The 27,755-nt window shown below is 30.6% G+C and overlaps 1 protein-coding gene across 4 annotated transcripts in view; it reads right to left on the bottom strand.

The window, feature by feature from the left end:
• Window positions 1-23,838, bottom strand: part of LOC132946375 (uncharacterized) — a 183,490-nt gene extending 159,652 nt beyond the window's left edge. For 2 of the 4 annotated variants that reach the window (XM_061016355.1, XM_061016356.1), the window contains exons 1-2: window positions 23,644-23,838; window positions 23,508-23,585 (exon numbers count right to left, since the gene is read on the bottom strand). The gene's annotated coding sequence lies outside the window, so the exon portion shown is untranslated. Of the gene's footprint in view, window positions 1-23,507 lie in introns of all 4 variants that reach the window. The other 2 variants (XM_061016353.1, XM_061016354.1) reach the window with 1 other exon arrangement.
• Window positions 23,839-27,755: the final 3,917 nt, after the last annotated feature.

Raw genomic sequence — 27,755 nt, 5'->3', positions numbered from 1 at the left:
AGTAGGTACCAAGAAAAAAAAATGTAAAGACGTGAGCTGCATCTGAATAAAATATAATACCGCGTGTCTATAACGCCTAGTGTCGGAGAGTAGTTTCTTTTCCACCCCCTTTCGCCCCCCCCCCCACGATCGAACATCTCTCATTCCTCCTCTATATGTATATAAACATCATATTTTTATTCTCTTTTATTTATTTTTTTTTTACTCTCGGGGCTATTCGCTCTTTCGTTTATTTTCTTTCGCCGCCCGAAAAAGTCCCGCAGGCGCCTTTCCACGCCAGAAACCGTTGGCATTAATTACCCGGGGAAATTCACCGAAAAACTCGAGACCGTCGCGTCGTTATTATATATACCAACTACTTCTCTGCACGCCGCGCCACCGAGTGTGCCAATGGTGTTGCACCCTGCGACTTTTACTACTATATACTTTATCGACCCCCGGAGTTTAATATAATCTTACGGAAAAACGGTGTGAGTGAGAGTGAGTGTGAGGGAGAGAGAAAGAGAGAGAAGCGTCGAGTACGAACAACGAGTTGAGCACAAATTTCGTGGTTGATTTTACGACGATAACGTACATAGTCCTGCACATTATAATATGTGGTTTAAACCTGTATCATAGTAGGGGTAGTACCTATCAGCTGTTGTATAATATAGAGACGTTCGAAAAAAAGTGAAACTATGTTTCTATGTCGGCGGCGGTGATGTCGTCACAATCGATAATTGTTTTGTTATTTGTCATCATTATTATAATATGAGCGGAAACGTCCTGCTGCAGCTTTCATTCATCACCTACCGAAGTCTTCTTCTTAATATCAGACTTATATCAGACTTAATATCCACTTAATATCAGCGGACGATGTATGGAAAAAGTAACGTACTCAAAACGGGATTTTAGGTTATGTATAGATAGTTAAAGTTTTAATAAGACTCCTCCCAAAATCGAATTTTAAATATTATACAAATTAAATATTCAATATTTCAAAAAGTATAATTTTTGGTTGAAAATGTGTAATATTATATGTTTAACTCAAATTCATGTATACCTATGTCCTATTGATATTTATATAGACTTTGCTAAAATAAACTATTTTAAACTAATAATATTTTAATTATTTTCTGATAATCAAGTACCTTCTAAATACGCGTTGCGTATTTGGCCGATTGATAACGCTTTAATTGAAAACCAATGTTATTTTGGATTGACAGCGGTCGATGTATTGTGTTTTCGATAATATACGCACTATATATCTATATTATGTGTGTAAAAATCAACAATGTTTAAACGGACTTGTCAGACGCAATATTGTTTCATTGTTTTCATTATACCTCCGCGATGACGTGTTTATTCAAATTTCAAATATTTTTAATATTTTTAATTGATTTTGATTGAGCGCTCAATTATAATAGGTACCAACAATTAATACGAAACAGTAATATTATTATTACATAAGTAGTTAATAGCTTTATTTTAAATAACTATATAAGTATAATAATATCCATCGTTTAAGCAAACACGACAAGGAAAATAAATAAAACAAAATATTATAGGTTAGTAAAATACAAAAATTATGTGTACATAAAAACGTTTGAATTCAAGATTGTTATAAATCATATATTATTATTGTTCTTAAACAATATTTAGTCAGTTGAAATACTCCCCGGAGTCTGGACAAAGACGAAGACCTAAGTATATATTGTTATTTATGTTTAAAACTCGTTTAGATATAACAAAAAAAATAAATACATGCCTATATTTATTGTTAATCAATTCAAAATTCAGATAAATGTTTTTTTAAACAGACTACCGAGGAATATTATTTTTAATACTGTATGCGTCAAACTATAGTTATATCATGTTTTCATACGATCATTTTGATTGTGGTTTTTTTTTTTTTAAAGTAAATATTTTATGTATTGCCTTATTTTTTCTTGTAGGTATCTATGTTCTATGACACTGCCGTTTTGATTTTTTTTTTTTTAATTTTACACTTTTCTTATATTATTTGATAATTTATATTCTATTGAAACTGCCTATGGTTTATTTATAAACAAAAACGTAATATACAATATAATACCAACTCCATTGTATTTTATTACATAAAATAAAACAAAAACAGTCATTAGAATAAATGATTTTTACGCCGAAGTTTATTTGGTTATTATATTTTTGAAAATGTGTATATCAAGTAATCTGGACGAGCGATCGTGCCCAGAATAGGCGATACCGCGCGGAATAGGGCCGGCCAGATTATCATAATCATAACACGTATTCCTGCAATGACCATAAACTTTTCGAAAGAGCTTGAAATAATCCAGACTGTAGTGAATTAAGTTATTAAAAGTTATATTGGCTTGAGACGTTTTTCTCAGATACTGTTACGGCTATATATACTATTTGTATTAAATTAAATTTGTCTTTTCAATATGTTTTATTTTATTTTTATTTCGATCATAGTTTATTTCCTCCAAACATGTGATTAGTTGTTAGTCTGCAGCATCAACTCACTAAAATAAAATAAAATATTATAGTTGAAAATATTTCTTACGTTAATTTTTCACTTTTATGGTAGTAGTCTTACGATTATAGTTTAGGATCATATAATAACAATCAATGCTCAATTAATACTTTTAAATATAAAATTGTTTTTTTTTTAACTGTAACAATATTTAAAATATTTTGTAGACTATTAAAATAAAAATTTTCAGATTTCATGAAATGTATGGGTTTCTTTAGAATTCAGACACATTTGATGTGTTTTATATAGATGATTTAATTAAAGGTAAGAATCTAAAATTATAATATCATTATTTCTACCTATGCAGTGCCATAGGTTCAACTAGGGACATTTTTCTGGGAGGGGAGGGCTAAAATTGTATCAGCAGTACAAACTCTGATAATTAATATTTTAAGCTAAAATATGATTAAAAAACTGGAGGGACTTCGGATAAAACTGGGGGGCTCCCCCTCATTGCCAGTGCTTTCTGAAGGTTAGGTTTGAATATTTTATAATTTTATATAACAAATCGGTTATTTGAAAATACCTAATTAATTTTTAATCATTAAGCTTAAGAATATTATATATTATAACTAATAGTATATTATTATATCAAACTATAAGGAAAATGTTTAATCAAATAATTTGTTGATCGTATATGCTTGAAAAATATGTTGATACTTATTTGCGCAACTTTCATGGCTTATCCACATACCTATATATAGTCTTATCTGTTTTCATCAATTGATAACGGGGTCTCCCAACATTAAAAACCGTGTCTATGTCACTGTGTTCTATTTATTGAAAATAATATGGAGTACGGCCTCTATGGCGATAGACAAAATGACGCCTGCTCTATATTATATTACGATGGTGGAGGTTTGAGCACTTTGTTTGTATCCCTCTAAGTCTGTTTCTGTCTCTGTCTCTTTCTCACTCTCTCTCTCTACTTTGTCACTCTCTCTCTGTCTCTTTGTATCTTTCACTATAGCAATTCGAAATATGAAACCAAAGCGAATACAATATTAGCGATATCGAGAAGTGGAAAAACGATTTCACATGCGATGTGCGCGTGTATTATTTATATACATAACACGTATACGTTGGCATCGGTGGAAGAGACGAAATAATATTACAAATGGATAGTGGAGAGAATTATTACGGCTCTAAGTTTCTCAACAAGTTTGTTTATCTCAGTGATCATTAGACTGTTCAAATGTACTAATTTTCGTATACTCGCACTGCTGTATATGCAAAACGTATAATATATACTCCACGTCGTTGCCACTGCCGTAAACGTGATAATATAATATATATATCGCTCGTTCGCAATTCCGCGGCGCTATTTATTATTATTATTATTACTATTATAAATATATATAACTCATCTTACACCCGAGACGAACCGCCCGAATAATAATCAAGATGTATGCACCACACGAATCTGCAGTTAATATACGTGTATAATATGTACGTATATAATATACACCGAGTGTTTGAATTCCTGGAGGTGGGGTGCATTGACACCACGCGCACACAAGCTCTTAAGACTTTTGGCGGTGTATATATGATATAAAATACATGTCAAATTATTATACGAGTAGATAAACTCGATCGTCGAGTATCGTTTTGTCTGTAACTCACCGCAATCGATGTTTTCGCCTAAAAATAGTCGGTCAATGTGAAAAACATTAGTCGTACAGCAGTAAATCCAGACCATTTTTCTTGGATCACCGATAATAGAAAAAAAAATGTATTATAATATTAATAGGTATAAGTAGGAACTAATACAAATTTAATTATATCGGAAATAATTGTCATTTTTATATTGTATTTTGGCTTAAAAATTGGTCGGGGGCTGTAGGTAGAGAATCACTGTTATAACACAGGTATATAATTATAATATGTAGTAGGTTAGTATATATTATTATGCATACAGATATAATACAGCCGTATAGGGAGGTATACATGATGACGCGAAGTGTTAATAAATTATTACTACGGTGCAGCTGCAGCTCCATCGAAATATACCGACGTGACAAGAACCAAATATAGAACCCTGTATTAGTATAAATTATTTACTATACATAGACAAATATAAAAAATATAATGAAAGAGCGCCAATGATAATATATTAATAATATTATAATATCAAGTGTATGTGGATTATACGAGGTGATCTATCATATTTTACTGGCCTACACGTCTTGTTTATAAATAATCATTTAAAGTTTAGATGAGCGCAGTAAAATGGCACGGGATAAATAGGATTGTCGCAATAGTTATGCCAAATATGTGGTCCAACACTATAGAGGCTCATTTGAACTGTATAAATGTTTGTTAATAAATTAATACATTATGATTATTCAATATTCGATATTTTTATGTATCAATTTTTTCAGGGAAAGGTATTTTGCATCTGAATTTTAAAAGATAGGTGTAGTTACCTATTGGTTATTAGTATCTATTAGTACCTATATTAGTCATAAAAAATACATAATGTAAAACCAGTAAACCACTATAGGTACTATTTTAAGAAATTGATTTTTTCAATTTTAGATTCTGAGCGAAGCGATGAATGTATTGATTCTACAATGATGTGTGTTTTTTTTTTATTTTTTTATTTTTTTTTATTTTTTTTTATTTTTGTGTCTGTCATCACCTTTTAGGACAGTAAAAGTGCTTGGATTTTCTTCAATAGTAACTTTTCTGATAGGAAAGTGAATCTAGTTGGTACTTTGGGGGGTCAAAAGTAAAAATTTCCCAGTAGTTTTCAAACGCGACGTAAAAAACAAAAGAAAAATTAAGGAAAAACGGGAATTTTTACGCAAAATCTGTTTTAGAGAAAATCGATTTTGGTTTTTGGTGTAACTCTAAAACAAATGACCGTAGGGACATGAAATTTTGACTGAATGTTTATATTAGCATTTTCTATACACCATAAAATTTACAAAATATTTTGACTCTTTTTGAGCTGTTTACGGACATTGTCAGTTTTCAATTTTTTTAGTTTTTTTTTCTATAAATATCAATAAATTTTTATTTGTTGGGTAAAAAAGCGTGAAAATTTAATATAAGGCTCCTGATATATCGTCCTAATAGCAGTTGAAAAATATTAAAAATACATAGGCACAATTTTTTTTTATAAGCATTTAAAGTTCAAATTTTGACAACATTTATCAAATTTATAATTTATTAATTATTTTGTAGTTAAAAATTTATAAATTTTTAACTTTTATGGCTAAGGATTGAAAATTTAAAACAAGGCTCCACGTAAATAGGTTATATATAAATTACTTTATTCACAATAATATCATCAAATATACTTGGTAAAATCATAGGCTGACTGACCGTTTTCGCTCAGAATCGTTTTTCTTATACAATGATATTATATCATTGAATTCAAATTTAACACCATCCATTACAGTGACCCACTTGTAACCTACCGTACAGCAGAGCGACATCCACTTATCCACCTTTTTTATTTTAATTTTCTGCAGTCAGCGGGTGTTTTGCGTATGTCAAACACATGGGCCCAGTTTGTATAACATAGTTTTAGTATTTTTTAAAAAACTTTTAGTTACAGTTCACTAAATAAAAATAAATTAGGTAAATAGGTGTAAATAATGGTGGCCAGGTGCGTATACACTGTGCACTAACGCTGCACCAGTATGTACAGTGTACCTACACTTTCATTTTATTATACCTACGTTTGTTTTTGATTTCTTACTCCCATTTAATTCTCATCACTTAACTAGATTAGTATCGATTTAGTCGTGAGCCAATCGGATTTTCGATGATGGTATAACAACTATATACTATATATTATACTATACTTACGTTCGAACACGTTGATTACAATGCATTTAGTTATTACTTAAAATATGACGTTCCATATCTGCAGACTGTGGTATATAATGATATCATAGTTCATAATACTTATAATTGCATGTAAGAAATAAACTAATAAGACGTGTAATATAATATCAATTATAATAATAAGTATGTAGTCGTATAGGAACAATATGATATTATTTATTCCCTCGTTTGTATTAATTGTTACAAACAGCGAGTTGGGAGAAATATTCTAAAAAAATTCTAAATTACTGCATTGGTAATATAATAATATATCATTTTTATGTCTATCTGATATAGTTTCGATAATTATTGGTCATGTATCAAATAATTGCAATTGGTTTAGCCGTTTAACTACAATTAAAAAAAGGTGGATAAGTGGATGTCGCTCTGCTGTACAGTAGGTTACAAGTGGGTCACTGTAAAGGATAGTGTTAAATTTGAATTCAATGATATAATATCATTGTATAAGAAAAACGATTCTGAGCGAAAACGGTCAGTCAGCCTATGATATTACCAAGTATATTTGATGATATTATTGTGAATAAAGTAATTAATAAATAACCTATTAATACGTTAACCCTCCTATTTACGTGGAGCCTTGTTTTAAATTTTCAATCCTTAGCCATAAAAGTTAAACATTTTATACATTTTTAACTACAAAATAATAAATAAATTATAAATTTGATAAATGTTGTCAAAATTTAAACTTTAAATGCTTATAAAAAAAAATTGTGCCTATGTATTTTTAATATTTTTCAACTGCTATTAGAATGATATATCAGGAGCCTTATATTCAATTTTCACGCTTATTGAAATTTTCAAGTATCTACAGTCATTCGTTTTTTAATTACAATAAAATAAGAAAATTGTTACATGAGAAATCCAGTGAATATCAAATGTTGTAAAAATAAAAATTTCAGACGCTCATAAAAATTTAATTTAAGTTTCTTGAAGACATTTTTTTTTTTTGATAAAGGTAGACAAACTTATGAGTAATCTTATATTACATTTTCAAATCTTAGATTTAAAAAGAAAAATTTTTATGAATTCTCAACTCAAAATAATTTGCTAATTTTCGTGATTTTTCCGTATTTCGTCAAAATTTGAACTTTAAATGCTTATAAATAATAACTGTGACTAAAGATTTTTAATTTTTTTTCATCTGCCTTTGAAACAATAACCTAGGTGCCTTCTATTAAATTTTCAAGCTTTTTTACTCAACAGATAAAATTTTATTGATATTTATAGAAAAAAAAACTAAAAAAAATGGAAATTGACAATGTCCGTAAACAGCTCAAAATAAGTCAAAATATTTGGAAAATGTTATGGTGTATAGAAAATGCAATTATAAACATTCAGTCAAAATTGCATGTCCCTACGGTCATTTGTTTTAGAGTTACACCAAAAACCAAAATCGATTTTCTCTAAAACAGATTTTGCGTAAAAATTCCCGTTTTTCCTTAATTTTTCTTTTGTTTTTTACGTCGCGTTTGAAAACTACTGGGCAATTTTTACTTTTGACCCCCCAAAGTACCAACTAGATTCACTTTCCTATCGGAAAAGTTACTGTTGAAGAAAATCCAAGCACTTTTACTGTCCTAAAAGGAGACGACAGACACAAAAATAAAAAATAAAAAAATAAAAAAAAACATCATTGTAAAATCAATACATTCATCGTTCCATTCAGAATCTAAAAAAATAATTGACAAAATATGAAATTCTTTAGTAAAAATAATTTTAACAACCTAATCATACCTGAAAGTTTTGGATGTATAGTATAGGTCCTTTTAAAATAGCCATTTAGCTAAATGGCTATTTAGTATTATCGATTATAGAATTATATTAAATACTATATTTATTGCTTTACTGATTGGCAATGGAAATTGGATTTCTATTTTTTTAATTCTATGAGACGACTATTGCAAAAATACTGAATAACATAAATGGTGCTTAAACTTCGTATACGGACATAATACGGTATTCTAAAAAGTGAATTAACAGACATTATATTTGCTGTTTTTTATATACTCAGTCCATTATGATAAAAATTGAAGGCAATTCAAAAAGTATTATTTATATAAAATAGTATACACATATATATTAAGAACTTCGAGACGGGGCCAACGTGTGTGAGCTTGTTCATTTCCCGATGACTTTTTAAAGTGTTCGCCTATACATATTACATATAGGTATATTAAGGTATATATATGTATACTTTTCCGGATAGAGAAACTTTCAAGAGCTTCGCCCGACTTCGTGGTTTAATCCGACTCATGTTTTTTTCAATGCCAAAGTTCGTTCAACATGGTCAAAAGTGTATACAATTTTTATTTCCCATCTTTCAGCGGGTCACACCCGTCAGTCCTTGTCTTAGCGTACAAATTCAAGAAACTTTTTATTTTATTTCCACTCGTGGCCCATGATCGCTAACGGATATAAAAATCCTGAAGCCTGCAGCTTGGACGCGCGTTATACCATGCATATAGTACCTACCTTGCTACCTTTTTCGTCAAACGAACGTAGAAAACAAAACGCCACTAGCTGTTACCGCCGCCGCATTATACATAATACTTAGGAATAGCAAGAGCGTAAACATATATATACTTAAAAGCAGGTGTGTGTATGTGTGTTTGAGTATACATAAAATAGCTACTAAACAGAGTTCTAGCCACTGCCAATATATTATATAAAATATTCTCTCAGACTTTTTTTATTCTGATCCCGGGTTGTTGCTGTTTTTCAATTCATCGGCTTTTCGCAATATCATATTTTTAAAAATAAACCAGTGGAAAACTCATTTCACAAACGATTAAACACGACCACCGTGCCATGAAGATTATAATGTTTAACTCAACTATGCATTTTTAAAAACGTCAAAAAAAATTACCATCGCGTAGTTTCCTGTGCATGCGGTGTTATTGATAAAAATTAATCCGATGCTTCAGCCATCTATAAAACACACGTATATAATATTATATACCAGTTGGTTTGAAAACTAGTCAAACGCGATCGCATATTATATAGCCGCTGCAGCATGTATATATAGCATGCTGTATACAGCTAGCCGGTTTAAAAAATATCCATTACTACCCGATAAGTGGTTTTTAATGACTGTGTCATCGTACACAAGCCTTTCGATAAGGGGGAGGAGAAATGATAGTAGCAAAAATTGGGGCGGAAGATTGAAACATAATTGAATTATTTGCCCTCCGCGTGTAATGATTATCTAAAATATTCGGAAGAGAGAAAAAAACGATATTTATTTGTCAGCTTAGGGCACCACGAGTACGGGTCCGCTCCAACCATTGGGGTGATTTTTTTCATGTTTTTCCTGGGGCTTAAAATGACTCACTTTAAACTCCTATTCCTACATGATATATCCTCCCGTCGAAAGAAAATAATAATTTCTCGTCATGCCAATAAATATGATGTGATCCCTGATAATTCGTTACAATAACCATGTTCTCTCCTTGCCCATTATTATTTTATAATTCAGTATATTATTTAAAAAAAAAAAAAAAAAACAATAATAATAAAATAAAATAAAAGAGCATCGACCGGGGAGTATATCGTCGTCCGTCTTTACGCATTACTTTTTAATCTCATACATTATGTCGACAGACACGAAACGCAAATATATAATATAACTGAGGTGATTTTTTTTAAAGAGAACAATTTCGAACGGCTCTTAAATATTTTAGACTCACCGGGTGTGTAAAACACTGCACATACAAATAGCCATATAGGTAATATACCCGGCGTATAATAACACGTGGAAAAAGTAACGAGGGTGTAAAAAAGAAATACACACACACACACGTATATATATACACACATTACCGGAATCCCGATGCTATACAGGGACCTAATAATTTCGGGGGTTTACGACGTGTAACTTTATGCGCCGTGTACTACCGTCGTCGATATAATATACATACACGCGTATACACAACAGACGTACATACGATATATATATATACATACACACACACACACGTGCGAGTAATGTATAATGTATATACATATATAAAGGGCAAGGCGATTTACTGCGGGGTGGCAGTGGCGGTGGTGGCGTCCGTCGTCGGTCGGAACAAAAGGCCACAATCGTAAATATCATTCGCGCGCATATATATAGTTCCGAATTCCTACCGGAAATGCTTTCGGCGGGCGGCGAAAGGAATAACGGGTCCCGGGGAGAGGTATACAATACACGTGTATATTATATAACATATAATATAATAGGATGAAATGCCCTTATTGTATAGTCGGCTGTCGTCGGTTACTTGTCTTCACCCGCCGCCGGTCGCGAAAATTTGGCCGTCAAATCGGTCGGTCGCCGCGACGTTGTACACCCGCGTCCCGTGCCATTAAATTACACGTCGTACAAAATAATAATATTATAAAGTGGTGTAAAATAATATGGTAAGACAATCGAGACGATACGCTTGGCCGCCGATTAAATTTCGAATGATGACCTCTTGCACTCTTATTACACGTATAATATGTTGTTTTATTTGAGTGTGTACACGTGCCGCACGCGTCGATCCTGCAGATTATACCCGTGACCTGTATGGTATGTAGACGGGTGGTCGTTAATCGGTTATCACGTAATAATTTGGTTTTTGTACACAGAAAAATGGGGTGAGATCGAACTGCACTGCTTATTTTTGTATTCTATTACATTGAAGCTAAAAAAAAATGTTTGTTATTCTAATTTTGAACTCAGACAAATCATTTGACGTCGTTTGAGAAATTTAAATCTTTTAATTACTGACCAATTAATGAGCAAATATGATTATATTTTATTTATTTTCATTTGCAAAGTAGGTGTGAAGTAGTATATAATCTGTTAATACACATTTTTCTTCCAACTCGATCACAGGTACAAAATGGGTTAAGTATTATTTTTTAATTTACTAAATAATTATTAAGTAGGTCTTACTTTTTAACATTCCCTATGAAAACAAAGAAACATTCTGAGTAAGACGATCATTATTTAGACGGAAATGTATATAAGATATTTTCATTTCGTTATAATTTAGTTGCTATATAATAATTAGGTATTATATTTAAACTTACTAAAAAAAATTATGAAAATAAAATATTAATATAAGGCTTAAAATAAATTATTTAAAAGAATATTTTTGCGATGGTAAAACAGAACTTTACATTTGTGGACTGTTAAGGCAATGTTTTCAATCGGTCAATGAAAATTTAAGATAATTCATTTTTGAAAATGTTCGTAGATAAAAGACATGGTGTGCAAATTAATTAAAAAAATATAAAAATTAAAAATATTACACCAATAAATAAGTATGAAATTCTTTAAGATATGCAAAACCACGCAAAATAAAAATATGATAGAATTATGAGTACTTTAAAACGTATTCGTATATCATGACTCTGCTACATTTTACAAAATTCAACACAGATAATATGCAATAGCTATAAATATTTCTTACACTGGTAAAAACGTACAGAATTTAAAAAAAAATCAGACTCCTCTTGACATCTCGTTTAATAAAGAACCGTGGGAGCAACGAAATAATAATAATAACATATGTCATACACAATACGATGACGTGTGTGGTGTATAATAATAATATACCGTTTTCGTCGATGGTCTTTATCCTTTTTTGACTCATGACCCATTTTAATGATAACAATTTTTCTGCGATCAGTTTTGGACTTACGGTGGAATTAAAACGAATCTCAATGAACAATAAAATTGAAAGTACACTTTAACGCTGTTTTATAAGTAATATTACTAAATGGTGTACAAAAAAATTGAGTATTTGATTTCTTATTGAAAATAATAATATAATAAAATTACAAAAGGTTTGACCATATAGGAACAGATTAAAATACAATTTAATAAATAGTAATATTTATTTCATAACTATTGTAAGCAACGTTTTCATAATATATATCATTAGGTATACATTTTAAGATTTAATTTTTTTTTTTTTGATTATTGACAATGTACTTTGTATACAAATATACAATTGTTACCACATCACAGTGTGACCCTCCGAACGGAGACCTCTGCTGCTATAATATACTGCCTATATATGTACGCTGCTACATATTTCCGATAAGACTGCGTTACAGACGACGGATTTCATTTCCGCCGTTCCTTTGAAGACAATAACCGGCAGCAGCCGATTGAGGAGAGGTAAAAAAAAATAACACTGAACACATGGGCACCAAAACTACACATCACGACCCCTTTTGACGCCCACTTTTTCAATTCGCGGCGCACACACATGGTGTTTTTTTTTCCGTACGTGCACAGAGATTACTGTGGGATAAACTTATTATACATCGCATTGTTGTTGTGTGCGCGCGTGTGCGTGCGTGTGGTTTATCGGGGTTTTCCCTCACCACCGCGGGGGGGCGCACCGCGGGCAGGCCGGGCGAGTTCAGAAACTACTTAAAAACCGGCAACCAATCTTACTAACGCAATTTTTTTTCCCAATTCACACTTCAACACACCTAAGCCCATTATTATATTATTGCGTTTTATCGCTCGGGGCGTTCAAATGCGCGCGCTCCAATAATACGACGCTGTTGTGTAGGTACTATATATATTCTATTATATATATGTTTACAGCAAGGAAATGCGAAAAACGCAATAGGAGTTGACCTATATAATATTACTTGTCTATATGTGATCTGCAAATACAGTTTCAAAGTGGGGAAAACAGTATTACGTATTAATTATGTCCAAATACGATTATTATTATTATTATGTGTGTTATAGGTTAGGTTAGTTACTGTTTTCGTATACGTATACGATATTTAAGTACAGACGTCGGGTGAGTGGTGACTCTGATATTTCCTGTATACTCGTACTCTAATGCGCCAACGACTTTTATCGTGCAATAATAATGGAGCCATGTAACGAACGAAAATTTGAAACTTTCTTCGTTCGAGATGGCAGGATTATTTAAATTTAGTCGAAATGTATGTATACTTATGGTTTTTATTTTTCTTTTTCAATTTTCATACTTGAATATTATTTATTTAAGCCCGAGTTTCTTGTCATCACCGTCGTCAATATACATAATACTTTGAAATCTTTTTCAATTGTTTTCTCGTAGCTAGGATGGTCGATAAATATTTAATCTAGTTATAGTTCTATAAGTTCGAAATTCTAAAGCATTGTGAAATAAAAACAAATTTCACCTGTGTATTTTGTATTAGGTAATTCTATTGATTGTTATTAATTTAAACGAATTATTTTACACTTATTTTTAAATAATGCAATTTTTAATTAAATAAACAATTCCTTTTATTAATTTTGTTCTATGATATTAGGTGTTCACGACTATTGATTTGTATAACAAATGAGTATTATTAAACAAGTTATTATGAGAAAAACTAAATTCTCGTGTTTGTTTTATTATTAAATTCGGTAATACATATACATAATAGAAACGTAGGGCAATGGCGTGGCAGTACAATGTTATTTACTAGGAACGATTTAAGTGACGTATTACTGTTCTTAGGTCGGATACAGAGTTAGAAAGTTATCGAAGCAAAAAAGTAATTTATCTACCATAGTTGGTATATAGTCATCGCTATAGCTCCCAGCAGCAATCTCATTTAAACTTTAATCAGTTATTGTGATACACTATCATTTGTTATAATAATAATAATAATAATAAAAACCTTACATCTGGAAGTTTATAATTGGACGGTTATTAAATATTTAGCTTAAACAAAATTGTAGTTTGTCAATTTATACTATGTCCGATAACAAAGTTGTTTTTGGGGTCGCATAGATATAATAATTAAATTTTTATAACCCCGATAAACGGGTCATGATAAAAAAAATGGATCATTCCGTCTTTGAAGAACCGTCTGGCATTTATTCCTAATTACTTTACAAAATCCCCGAAAAAATTTTTTTTTAAAAAAACTGTTGGTTATTTTTCCCTCGACGAAGCCCCGGCCATATCATTAAAAGCGTGCCCGTTTTTGTTTAAAAACAAGAGGTGAAAAAAAAAATTAAAATTAACCTACAAAGCCTCTGGAGGACGGAGCCTTACGGATGATTGGAAGTTTTAAAAACTCGTTTCCCGTAATCAGATTATCCCGTCCGAGCCATTAATCATTATAATCTGGCAAATACTTCGGAGCCACGCCGTTTTGGAAATGTTTTTCTATGCGCCAACACTGGGAGAAATGTCATGTCCGGAGATGAGTGTAAAAAGTTTGACATCAATTGCCGTGCCCTCGACCGTCTCTGACGAATGAATGAGCCGGCTATATATTATATATATAATATGGATGGGAATGTGTGAAAACGGCGGGCGGGAGCACACACGCGAAAACTTGAGGGAAACTTCCTGCAGGATGGTTTTAAATGAAAGTCTGACAAATTGCAACGTGGTCAGTGTACGAAAATCGAGCGTACACGGTATTTTGTTCTTGTTTGGCGGGTGACTAATTTATCAAAATTTCCGAGTGTGTAGTGTGCTAGTGGTAATTCGATTTAGACTTTTGCTGTCTGTAACCGACGTTATTCCAAGGGGTTTCAGAACACGAGAAAAAGTCCGAGGGGTAGGGATTTACCCCACAGAGCACAAGGTACCCATACAGACGCGCAACCGGCACGAAGTAAAAGCCGAGTTCGGGGGAGATTAATACCATCAAAATATAAGTCTGTTTAGAATTTAATTTATTTTACTTGGATGAACATTTATTATCCGTTTAAAATAAATGCTATATTTTACGTAAGTAACTTTTATCTGGGAAAAATACAGTTCCAAAAATAAATAAGTTTGTTTTTTAATAAAAAAAATAAAAATACCTATAGGTAAGTACTAACAGTTATGTTGTATATAAATTATTATAGTACCTGCTGTAGGCACCTACGTACAACTGTCACCGTATCGTTTAACGTGTTTATAATTAATTATAACTCTGTAAGTATATCAACAAAATTTAATAAATTTTATCATTTTTGCCAATCTCACATAATATTATCATCACTAATCTATAATGAACCATGTAAAATTACCGATGTATACACATTTTATAATAAACAATTACCTTAAAACCATTTAAAATAATAAATATAAACTGATTAAAATTGTAAAAAAATATGTATAATTTTTTAATAAATTAATATGGATAAATAAATTCAGATATAGAGTTTGTTGTTACTTGTTTATAATTTTAGTAACCAATTGTAAATACTAATGGTTTAACGTACCTAACTACATTACTTGGTCGTTATAATTATTACTCTCCCTGCATTTTTTTTTTTATTTGTTTTATAAAATATATGCATAATATTCTTTTGTTATAATATAATGCCGATGGATGTTTAAGTCAAAATTTACTATCATTTATGATATAATATGTAAACAGTTTTATGTGTACATTTCACGAAATTAATAACTAAATACTTTAAGACGTATTTATGAATTCAACTGCATTTAATCATTCATACTCGAGTCTATTATTGCATCTTTAATATTGATAAACTTGAATGTTAATTATATTTTTAAATATTTTGCAAGTAAATTATTCAGTAAAAATAATTCATTTTAACGGATTTGGGTATTCCGAAACCAGATGTTTACACAATACATCACAGTTCTTGAACGTTTTAACAATCTTATTATTCTGTGCATATAAAATGCACATCAAAATTTCATGTCACGGTTATCTGATATTAAAAAAAATGGACTTTATGAATTATTATTTTTATCGAGAAAAAAAATATCTACGTTAAACACAAAAGTTAATAATATAAAAATTACTGTCGTAATATTATGTGTTTACTCAGACAGGTGTCTATCAACGTTTATTATATATTTTGTTTATCTGCATTAAAGTTACACCCCAGCGTTAGATTATATTATACCATACATAGACACTTGATGGTTTTTAATTTGTAAAAGTGTTAACAATTCGTAGCTTGTGTTATTTTGTAATTGGGTAACTTGGTGAATAAGTATATATAGGTACCTGCAGCTTGATTAAATATATAACTTCTACGCTTGAGCGTACGTCGTGTTATAACGAAGCTTTTACATGCCTACATTTAGTACGAGCTGAATCTTTGTTTTCATTTTAGTAGCTACCTTATACGCTGCACTCAGTTTTAATTAAAAAAAACATAGTCGGCTCAATATCGTATTTCAATACATTTCGAAACATATTTTATCGAAACGGTAGATAACAGCGTTTTAATTTCGAACGAATTCGGTCGTTTGGCGCATCAATTGAAACTTTACAGTGTTTATGAGACCTATAGGCTATATCTATCCGATTGGATTACTCGAACGGAAGTTTGAAAGATTTATAGACACGCGATGTCAGATACACCGCACTGTGGTTTTCAATAATAATAATAATAATAATAATATGATTATTATTATATACATAATGAATCATAATTCATAATAATTAGTTGTTGAAAATGGAGTGTGCATTAAAAACGAGCGGATTCTTCTCAATTAGTTTTCAATAACACGATAATGGAGTACTTTTATTATTATTACTATTATTATTATTAGGCATCTCCTTCTGTCCACTAAATTCTTAAAAGAAAAAATTTAATATTAACGTCTGAGAAAATTGAAAATAATTGTATAACGTTAAGTGCTTTGTATAATAATAATTAATAACCAGCTGTCGTATACGTTGATTACTTTCGACGCATACGCAATACGCACAAAACCGAAACACAAAATAAAATATCAAGTACTTTGTTAAAAATAAAAATACTGTTCTGCGGATATCGCTTATATCTTTATCATGCGGTGAACCTAACCAAGTTATTTATGCTAACTAAGAACTATTCATAACCTCTACCTATATAGTATGTATCTATAGTATATTATGTACTGACTAAGGATGCAATGACTTAAATTCTTAATATTGTCATTATATAATACATGTCTGTTTTTTAACCTAGTTTGAAATTGTTCTAATAAGGTTATTACAAGCTCGGTTTTTCAATTAAGTTTTAATTTCTAAATCCTTAATTTACATTATACATAGACACTACACAACGTAACCATAAGATTGTAAGATAATTAAGAATTTATTAAGAGTTCATAATTAGGAGAATATTTTAGCAATGGCAATTTTATTGTAAATTCTAGTGTTGAATAAATTAATTGTTTGCAAACCAGATGGAAGAAAAAACGTTTGTGGTAATTACAACAACGAAATAGTGTTGTACACCGTTCAAATTCAATGTATTTTTAAACATCACCCGATAAACCTGTTTTATGTTAATCATAATTCATAACACTAAATCCTGTCGTGGACTTTATCATGGTAATCTCCTCGTATATAGACTTACTACCCTATTTGTTATCGAACAAAGTACACAACGATAGTCTATATATATATATAATATGAAACGAGTGAATTGTTATTGCGGTTCAAAAGAAGGTTACTCGCAACGTACCCACCCGAGCACCAATAATAATAATAATAATAAAAACAAAACTTAATGCCAGAAAGAATCTAAAAGAAAAATATTGTTTTCCGGTTTACTCTCAATTCGAAAGCACTGCAATCCGTGGGTCGCGGGCGGCCGCTTTTCGTTTGTTGTTCCCTTTTACGTAAACGAACGTCCCCTCGTTACACGTATATATAATACATTATACTGTTACACTTTTAATTTTATCACCGACGACGATGGGGAGTTTAGGGGCACGACAGCCGTTCCGTGAAGGAGGTCGCCACCCTCGCGCGGCATATTTTGTTCTTTAACTCGGTCCGTTTTCTTTCGCGCCCAAACGGCAAGTTTTATGATACCGACGATAATGTGAAACAGTAAACACCCCGTGTCCTTCTCGTGCAACTACTAACCGTCCATCCGACCGACAACGAGCGAGAACCGGGACCCGTTTTTCAGTTGTGGGTGTTCGGAGAGTGGCGAGGGGAAGGGCAGAAAGTGCCTCCGGCAATGGCGCCGCTGCACCCCGCTGCACATACACACATATATACGTATACATTATTGTGATAATCATCGTAATCATCATCATAATCATCGTCATCATCATTATCATCGTCTTCCTCGCCACCGTGGTTTAAGTGCAATAATAATTCGGAGCCAGGTCGAAGCAACAACTTGGCGGCCCCGGGTCTCGCATACAATATAATAATATAATGTTATAATGTACACCCGTGTTACGATTGAGCGTGGTTTATATAAAGCTTTGGCAACAATGATTTCGATAAACCCCACCGGGCCCCTGAGGGATTATTCGCATATTTCTCCATTAAAAAGCCGACGTCTCGCTGTCAGCGGGGAGACAGCGTGGCGGCGACTGCGAAGCAAATTCGTATATTATACACGTACACGCGCATATTTGCGACACAATGATTATAATTAATATGATCTTAAAATCTATCTTATTCTCGTCAATCATCCCCGGTGACGCGTACAGGATAAATTTGGCAAAATGGCGTAATGGCTCATACAAGGAATTGTGCAACACGTAATTATACATAAAAATATATAATATTCCGACGACGGTAAAAGTCACTATACAGCGACGTTGATATAATATGAGTTCCTAATATTTTTTGAGACGATTCCACCGATGCCTTTCACTAAAAGTGTTCACAACATAATATTTTCAGTGATTTGATATACAATAAAATAATTTCAGTAAATTTCGTTTAAAACTAACAGCCAAAACGATATTATTTTCGCGATTTATTTATTTGCAAGTGGTGTTTTGTTTCACCTTACAAAATTTAAATAACAACGACAACCAAAAGAAAACTCAACCGTCGTCTAAAAAAGTGATTTTTCAGAACGGATTAATGGTAGTGTTTTAAGGTTATTTTATAAAATAAATTACACGACTACATTATACTGCTTCATATGTAGGTAATATTAGAACGGTTTATAGATTCATACTACGATTCACCGCCGACATCGCCGATGCCGAGTAGTGCCATTTTATTATTTATCATTTAGCCAAAGGTAGACATGTATAGGTATATATTATGTAGGTACACAATATATGTAACTCCCACGCGAGTTGTTTGTAATTAGACCGGATGATATGTTTACGAACGCCATTTGTATCCCGAACACTCGAGCAGTCTTATTCAATTTGTTGACGGTAATAATACAATGTTTAAGTTTCCAATATCACGTTATCGACTGATAATGTGAGGGAGAAAATACAGCGAACGGGTATATAATATTAAATAGGCGTGTTGTAAAATACTAGCGCCAGACGATTCGCATTAATCCGAATCCCGTAAATCAAAATAATGCAAACATTTACCTATATGCGACGCGCATAATATTATTATAAATTGTCGTTTATTTCACGACAACGATTTTAGCTGTTATTATTCAATTTTATGCTAATGAAGTCTGCTGGGTAATTAATATTAAAGTCTTAAACTATTGAAGTTTATAAACTTATTGCTATTATTGCATTAATAATGCCAACGCTCTGTATGTGGTTTACATTATAATAATATTATAGTAGGATAAATCTATTAAGTATTGGTAATAAATTGGATAAATAGCATGATTGTTTTTATGAAAGTCAGTTGTACCTAATGCTTCAATATTCAATTAAAACGGGTAAACAACGAAAAACCATTCATACAACAATCATTCACACCCGTCAAAATCATTTATTTTCCAAGCACATAACAATTATTCAATTCATTTTTCAACTTAAATAAGACTATTTTTTTTTCAAAACTATAATCTAATGGTTATTTTTTATTTTATTTTTTGCACTTTTCAAGAGATAATCAGTGTTGATCTCGGTAAATATTGAATTATTTTTTGTCATACAAATAAATAGTGGGTATTAATCTAATACTATTATCGAAGTTAAAAATGTCACTTGTTTAGATAATAATTCCGTCCAACAAAATAATAACGGCATACAATAAAAAAAGTAAATGTATAAAAAAACCAAAACAAATAGTTAATAATTTTTTATTTATTATTTCAGGGGCCTAGGCCCTATTATACATCAGACAATATTATCCAATAAGCCCAAATGTTTTTATTATATCAAAATAGTAACAACGAGCAACGTAATACGATTTTAAATCAAAAAGGTGGACGCAAGTACTCAGTACATGCCATGCAAGTAAGTAAATAACCACTCTGATGCACTGTAAAAGTCGAGTATATCTCGTAATTCAATAGGTTACTGTAAGGAACGTGTTAAATTTGAATTCAAAGATAATAATCATTAAATTGGAATGAAAAAAAATTTCGTCAGTCTATATAACTATGTAATAAGTATACATTTTTATCATACCTATATATTGCTTTTATTGTAATTTATTTTACGACAAATTATTATAATACCATTGTTTATAAATAGTAAATACTGTAGAATACGGTATAAGCTATATCTTTATCTTTAAACTCAACAAATTGTATTAGAATCAATATCATAATGTCTAAAAAAAAAGCATACTGTGTCACAACCTGTTAGCTAGGAAATGTGGTTCTCTCTCTCTCTCTCTCTCTCTCTCTCTTTAGGCACTATCTTAAAATTTCTATGCATTTAAAATTGCACTTATATTATTATATGATTATAGATTATAAGATTATAAGGTTTCGGGAGTAACGATTTATGAAGAACCTTGTATTAAATTGTCAAATCAAGCATTTTTATCAACTCAAACATTTTTTATCAACATTTATAAAATAAAAATTTAAAAAATTCAAAAAAATATTAAATGTCTTTAATTTTTAAGTATAGCCTAAAATTAGTAAAAATATTTTGAAAACTTCATTGAACTTATCAAATGATAATTTAAGTAAAAGTAGTGTGTTTCACATTTCTATGATTAGTATTAATTGAATTACATAAAAAAAACTAAAATTGTATAGTGAAATCAAGATTTTACGTGTAAATATACAAGTAAATTACATTTTACTAGTATCTAGATGCATTTTAATTTATTTTAAGTAAATCTGTCAATAATTAAAATTTAAAATACTTATTTCAATGTTTAACAGTATATCTCTGTCTTAAAATGAAAAATAACACATTTCATAATATTCTCCCATCGTATTATTATTTATCACTATTAAAAATAAAGCATTATCTATGTTTGGCCTTAACATGCATAATTATTGTTCTTCTTTTAACGATTTTTTCACCATAAAATATGTCTTTCCACTTCCATTGTCAGGTCTTATTTAGAATATGCAACAATTATTTGTGACTTCAATATTATTCTTATTTTCAATCAAATTGAAGCGTTAAAAACACATTTTTCGATGTATTGGTTTTAAATAAAATATTACGGGAACAGCTCATTCTGATTATGATAACATAAGTACATTTTTAAATCACAATTCTTCAAAAGATCGCAGGAAAAATTCTTTTATTATTAAAAAAAACAAATTATTAAATAACAAAATAGATGATTCTTATTTATTTAAGTCTTATAAAAATAAAGTTAATCTTCATAATAAGAGAGACTCCTGTTTATTTTATATTTGTATACAACTCATTCTTCCCTCAGTTACATACTTAACTCCCCTATTAATAATCTATTATATAATAGTAACTCCGTTGATTCTGATTTTGTTTTTTTTTTATAAATATCTTATTATTCTTGTTATTACTTTTTATTTTATATTTTCTTTTATTTTTATTATTTTCTTTATTGTATTCTTCTTGTTAGTACCTATATAATTAAGTGTACCACATAAAATGTTCAAATATCTTTCTTTTGTTCAACTTGTTGTCACTTAGTTATTAGTTTTGTAAATCTAATACTGAATTTTATTTTGAAATTAAACCTAGGTCCAAAATAAATAAATAAATAAATAAATAAATATTAAAATAATATTTACTTTAACAAGTAGGTGTTTTAGGATATTTTTTTGGTTTAAAAGTTTTTATTGAATCTATTACAAAAAAGAGAACAATAAGAACAATTGATGGTAAATAAAAGTTAAAATAAAAATAAAAAGGCAGATCAAACCAATTTTAGAAGCCTCCTAGCGGAGGTACTACGACATAAGAAGATTTTAAGATATAATTGAAAATGTATATTATCACACAAAATAATATAAATGTTTAGTTTTAATATCTACAGAATTGAATTTGTAGTTAAATAATGTATCGTATCCGTATTTACACAAAAATATGAACGGAAGTTTTAGTTTAGGAAACTTTTTTGATAAAAAAACAGAACACCTATGATGAAGATATATTAATGTAGGTACTTGAAGTAATTTCTCTTTAGGGAATAGCCCAGGTGGTAATCTAGAAATTGGCTCCTATATGGGGGAGAACCCTTGATTTCTGAAATGGCTACAACTCGCCATTTGCTAATTGTTTTCTCAGAGTAATTTTTGAACAATATTATTAATAGCAATTATTTTTTTTTTTTAATTGTTTCTTATTCTAAGGTTGCTTGAAATATCTTCTGAATAACATATTACAGGTGAATTAAAATAAAATAAATGATATAATGATTTAGATATACAGTATATCTACTTTACAGTGTATACACCTTTAAACAATAGTGTTAATTATAGTGGTTGTATATTTCGTCGAAATTTTATTTTTTCATTCGTTATTAGAATATTGATAGGTTATTAAATAATAATATAGAAAATGTGTATTACATAAAACTGAACTCGATTGGGGGAAATCGATGGGTAATGTTATGTAAGGAATTTTGGGTTGATCAAATATTTGTAATGCTATTAAATAATGTATAAGAAATGATTAAATGAGAACGGCGTATAATATATTACTGTGTGCAAAAGCCACCGTTGTCAAATAACCACAGTGACGTTAGTGCTTGGTGGTTAGATATTTTAACGATTAATAGTATAGCAGATTTGAAAACGATTTTTGGATATAATCCAATGCAATAGATCGGTACCGTTATTCTATTAAGATGATCATAGTAGGTACAATGAATTTCAGCGTCTAGTTACAATAAAGAAAAAAAAAATTTTACTTGTCCGAAACTTATATTTTATATTAGTGCTACTATCGATATTAAATCAAGCGAACACACTATTGTCTTTAATCATTGTAATAAATTGTTATATTTACACGACCTTAGTAGGTTAGGTTAGTTAACCATAGTCAAACCGTAAACACGGTGGAAATACACTTTTTTTTACTAATTTTTATTTCAAATACCGTACCTGCAGTAAAAAAGCAAACTAGTCGGCGACCGTCACATCGGGACTTCGGAGAGTCGTTGGCAAATGTTTAACGGGTTACTGAAAATTAATAATGCGGTTGATGATGATGATGATAGTAATAATTAGTATCGTTTACTTCAGCGGAATAAGGAAGGGGGACGATAATAGCGTACTGGCGGTCGATATACGGGAGGAAAAAACAAAACGCAAAAGATGAACGAGAGGAAACTTAACCAAAACGGAGCGGTATCGACCACGACCACGACCACGATAGATGACGACAACGACGATGGCGCACACCGTCTGGGCGCGTGCGACGCGTAAAGCTCGACCGGAACAACTGAATACTGATAGCGGCGAAGGGAGCCGAGCCGCTTGGCACCCTCTGCCGCCCTGCTTCCAGCGCCACCACCGCGCCGCCGTCACCGCAAACGTCAGCGGAGGCGCAGGCGGCGGAGGTAGCAGCAGTCTTGCCCGCGCACAATAGTCGGACGACCGACAACGCTCCTCCACCCGCCGCCGATCTGCAGTCCTAACCGCCGCCGAATCTTCTCTCCCGCACACGCACGACGTCCCACGCAGTCCTATTCTTATGATAATAGTAATCAGAGTTCGGGTATCTCAGCTCTATAAAAATCCTCAAAAAAAAAAAAGATCCCGTATCGAAATGCCCTGAAAATTATATTATGTACTTAAAAAAAAGACAATACAATTCAATCATTTGACGCTACCTATACTATAATGTATAATATATATTTTTCAGCTGCAATGATTACTTTTACAAGTCTATAATTATTAGGTAATTATTAGTTCCTGGTTATACCTAATATTTGTATGTAATTTTTGCTTTTTTATATCGGGACTTTTTTTTAAAAATACACGATACATTAAATGTGAAAACAATTATAATGTAATATATAATATTATAAGGTTTATTATTTTTTTTTTAGTTATTCCGAAAAAAAATATAATATTTAAAAAAAAGCGAATTTTAATGTAAGATTCCTGTATACCTAATGTATTTTGCGTGTGTTGGAAATTATAGTTCAATATTTTAGCCAATATAGCTTCAGCTGTCATAGGTCAAATTAAAAAAGAAAAATATGATGTCAACAACATACGCTATTTCCAGTGATAATTATGTACTTACATTATATATATTGTAAATTTATATATCCGTAAATTATCATTATTAAGGAACTATCTATATATTTAAAGTTGCAATATTACACTCTGTGCCTCAATTATAGAAACTATCTGCGGCGGTGATACAATTATTAGGTATACAGGGTGATTCACCAAATATTCTCACACTCCCATGTTTTCCTTTAATAATGAATTTATTAAAATTATGATTTCTGTAATTTGTAAGGATACGTTTTAATATTTTTGAAATACTTATATTGTTTAAACCATTTTTGGATTATCCTGTACAAGGCGAAAAAAAACTTCTGTTATTAAAATGATGGTCCTATAAAATATAATTATTATACTTGAAAGTTAGGATTCAAATAAATTCAATATTAAATGAAAAAATGGGGGTGAGCATCATGCTTGGCGAATCATCCTGTATATTATAATTTTAGGTATTTGGACGATTGTGATTTTTGACCGTGGTCGCGGAATACTCGACTCGGACGCTACTCAGTGAATCACTTCGCTTATAATTCCCGAAAAATCGTACACCAAAATAATCTCAGACTCTTCCGACCGACCGACCAGGCCCCATTAGTCCCTCCGCAGCCCGTCACGCTCCTTCGAACGTCTGCTTTTTATCGTCGTACAATATGCACGTATATGCATATTATACGCGTGTGTACGTGTTTACCGTCCCTTTCAGTTTTGATTTCGTGACTTCCGCCGAATATATATATATAAATGTGTTCTTCCGCTAGATCGAATAATAAGATATCGAAGTCCACCCCCGCTCACCTCCCTACTTTAACCGGCAGGAGCCCTCGCGGCGTACGTCGAATTATTTCGTCGATCGTCTCTCAATCTCTTCGCACTCCACATATATATATGTACACGCATATATATGAGATATATATATATACATAAACATTACACATTATGTATGGTATATATATGCACGTTATATACCTATGACCGCATCGATATATATATATATAAATCTGTCATACCCTCTATCCCGGCGAATCGGTAGACCGAAAAAGCCGGAAATTCTTCGTGTGCGTGCGTGTTGGTCGTCCCAAGCTTGGGAGAACCTTTATAGTTTTTTTCGGTTCCGGTTCCGGCTTATATAGGACTTACTTATATTTCAAAACTTAATTTTTTAGTTACCGATTTCGATTTCGGTTCTTAAATCCACAGAAAAAAATGATTCCGTTTCAATATAGTTTTAGTGAATACCGGTAGTAGGTATATTCGAAAGTACGAAATTGGGATTATTAAAATGTAAATATGAGACGAAAAAATCAATGCCGATTATTTTATCTTATACTTACACCTACCATCAATTTATTTATTAAATATTAAAATAGTTAAGCTATTTCCACCTACTGAAATAGTATTATAATATTACCTAATGAAAAAATGTATTATGCGTTTTGGGATGGGCAGTTCCCCGGAACACTCATGCATTCACGGAAATCGTAAACCAACTGCTGAAACAAATTTAATTTAACGCATCTTAAGGCTAAAAAATGGTGTATTTAATTTTAATATTCAAGTTTTTGCTAAATTTAAATTTAAAAACCATTTAGATATACTACTTTAAATATTAAAAAATAAAACACTAGTTTTCATTTTGGATATATTGTATAATATTTTGTACCTGTTCTGGCGGAATCGGTAATCTGGACTCTACATTTTTCCCATGAAAATTATACAAAACTAATTAAATAATTTATTCTTGAATGCAAAAAGTCAAAGGAAATAAATATTTAGTTTCTATTTTTTTTTTTATAATAAGATTTTAGATTCTGAGCGAAGCAGTGAATGTATTGATTTTACAATATGATATGTTATTTTTTTATATATATAATTTGTTGTTGTGTACACGATAAGTAATCAAAATAATGCTTCGATTTTAAACTTCAGTATCTTAACTGGCGGAATAGTGAATGTAGTTGGTACGATAGGTCAAAAAAAGGTCAAAAAAAAAAAAAAATTACAAAAAACGAGAATTTTTATGAAAAATAGATTTTTGACAATATCGATTTTGGTTTTTGGTTTAACTCTTAAAAAAATTACGGTAGATACATGATATTTTCTGCGAATCTTTATATTATAATTTTCTATACACCACAACAATTTTGAAATATGTCAACTCTTTTTGAGCTATTTATAAACATGAGAAAATGTTTAGTTTTATTAGTTTTTTTAAAATTATTGTCGATAAAATATTTTATGCTCTGTAAGAAAACTTTAAAATGTAATACAACGTTCCTTTTAAGTTGTTATTAGTGGAAATTAAAAAAAAAAATTGATCGTAAATCCACAATCATTTTTTATGAGCATCTGAAGTTAAAATGTTGACAAAATTCATTAAAATCACGAAAATTGGAAAATTGTTTGTGGTTAGAAATTCATAAAAAATGTTCTATTTGTATCTAAGCTTTAAAGTGTAATACAAGATTTCCCTTAAGTTTTCCTAAATTCAACATACGAAAAAAAACTTTACAGGAAAGTCATTAAATTTTTATGACTGTTTGACGTTTTACATTGGATTTCACCCGAAAATTAACAAATTCTCATACAACGATTTTCTTATTTTGTTTTTATTCAAACTTATAACCCTAGATACTTGCAATTTTCACCAAATATTTATTTTATTATTTTCTATACTTGATAACATTTTCAAAATATTTTGACTCGTTTTAACTTTTTAAGCGGTTTACAATTTAAAATTTTTTTTGTTGGGTAAAAAAGCTTGACAATTACCAGGCTCCTGATATTATACTGTTACAATAATAGTTAAAAAATATTAAAAATAAAAAAGCACGGTTTTTTTTTCTTAAGCATTTAAAGTTCAAATTTTGACGATATTTATCAAATTGAAAATATACAAATTGTTTAGTAGTTAACATTTTATAGCTACTAATTAAAATTTTAAAACAAGTAGTTTAGTCTGTAACCAAGAATCTAAATAATATATGCACATTGTTTTTTTATAGTTATTTTAAGTTCATATTTGGACGAAATTATTAAATAACCGTTAGTCTGTTATTTTGTAGTAATTTAAAAATGTTATTCGTTGGTAATTGAAAAGTTGAAACTGATATG

The sequence above is a fragment of the Metopolophium dirhodum genome, chromosome 6, assembly GCF_019925205.1.
Source record: "Metopolophium dirhodum isolate CAU chromosome 6, ASM1992520v1, whole genome shotgun sequence".
NCBI lineage: Eukaryota > Metazoa > Arthropoda > Insecta > Hemiptera > Aphididae > Metopolophium > Metopolophium dirhodum.
The sequence above is the reverse complement of the archived record's forward strand: the minus strand, read 5'-3'. Positions and strand labels throughout refer to the sequence as shown.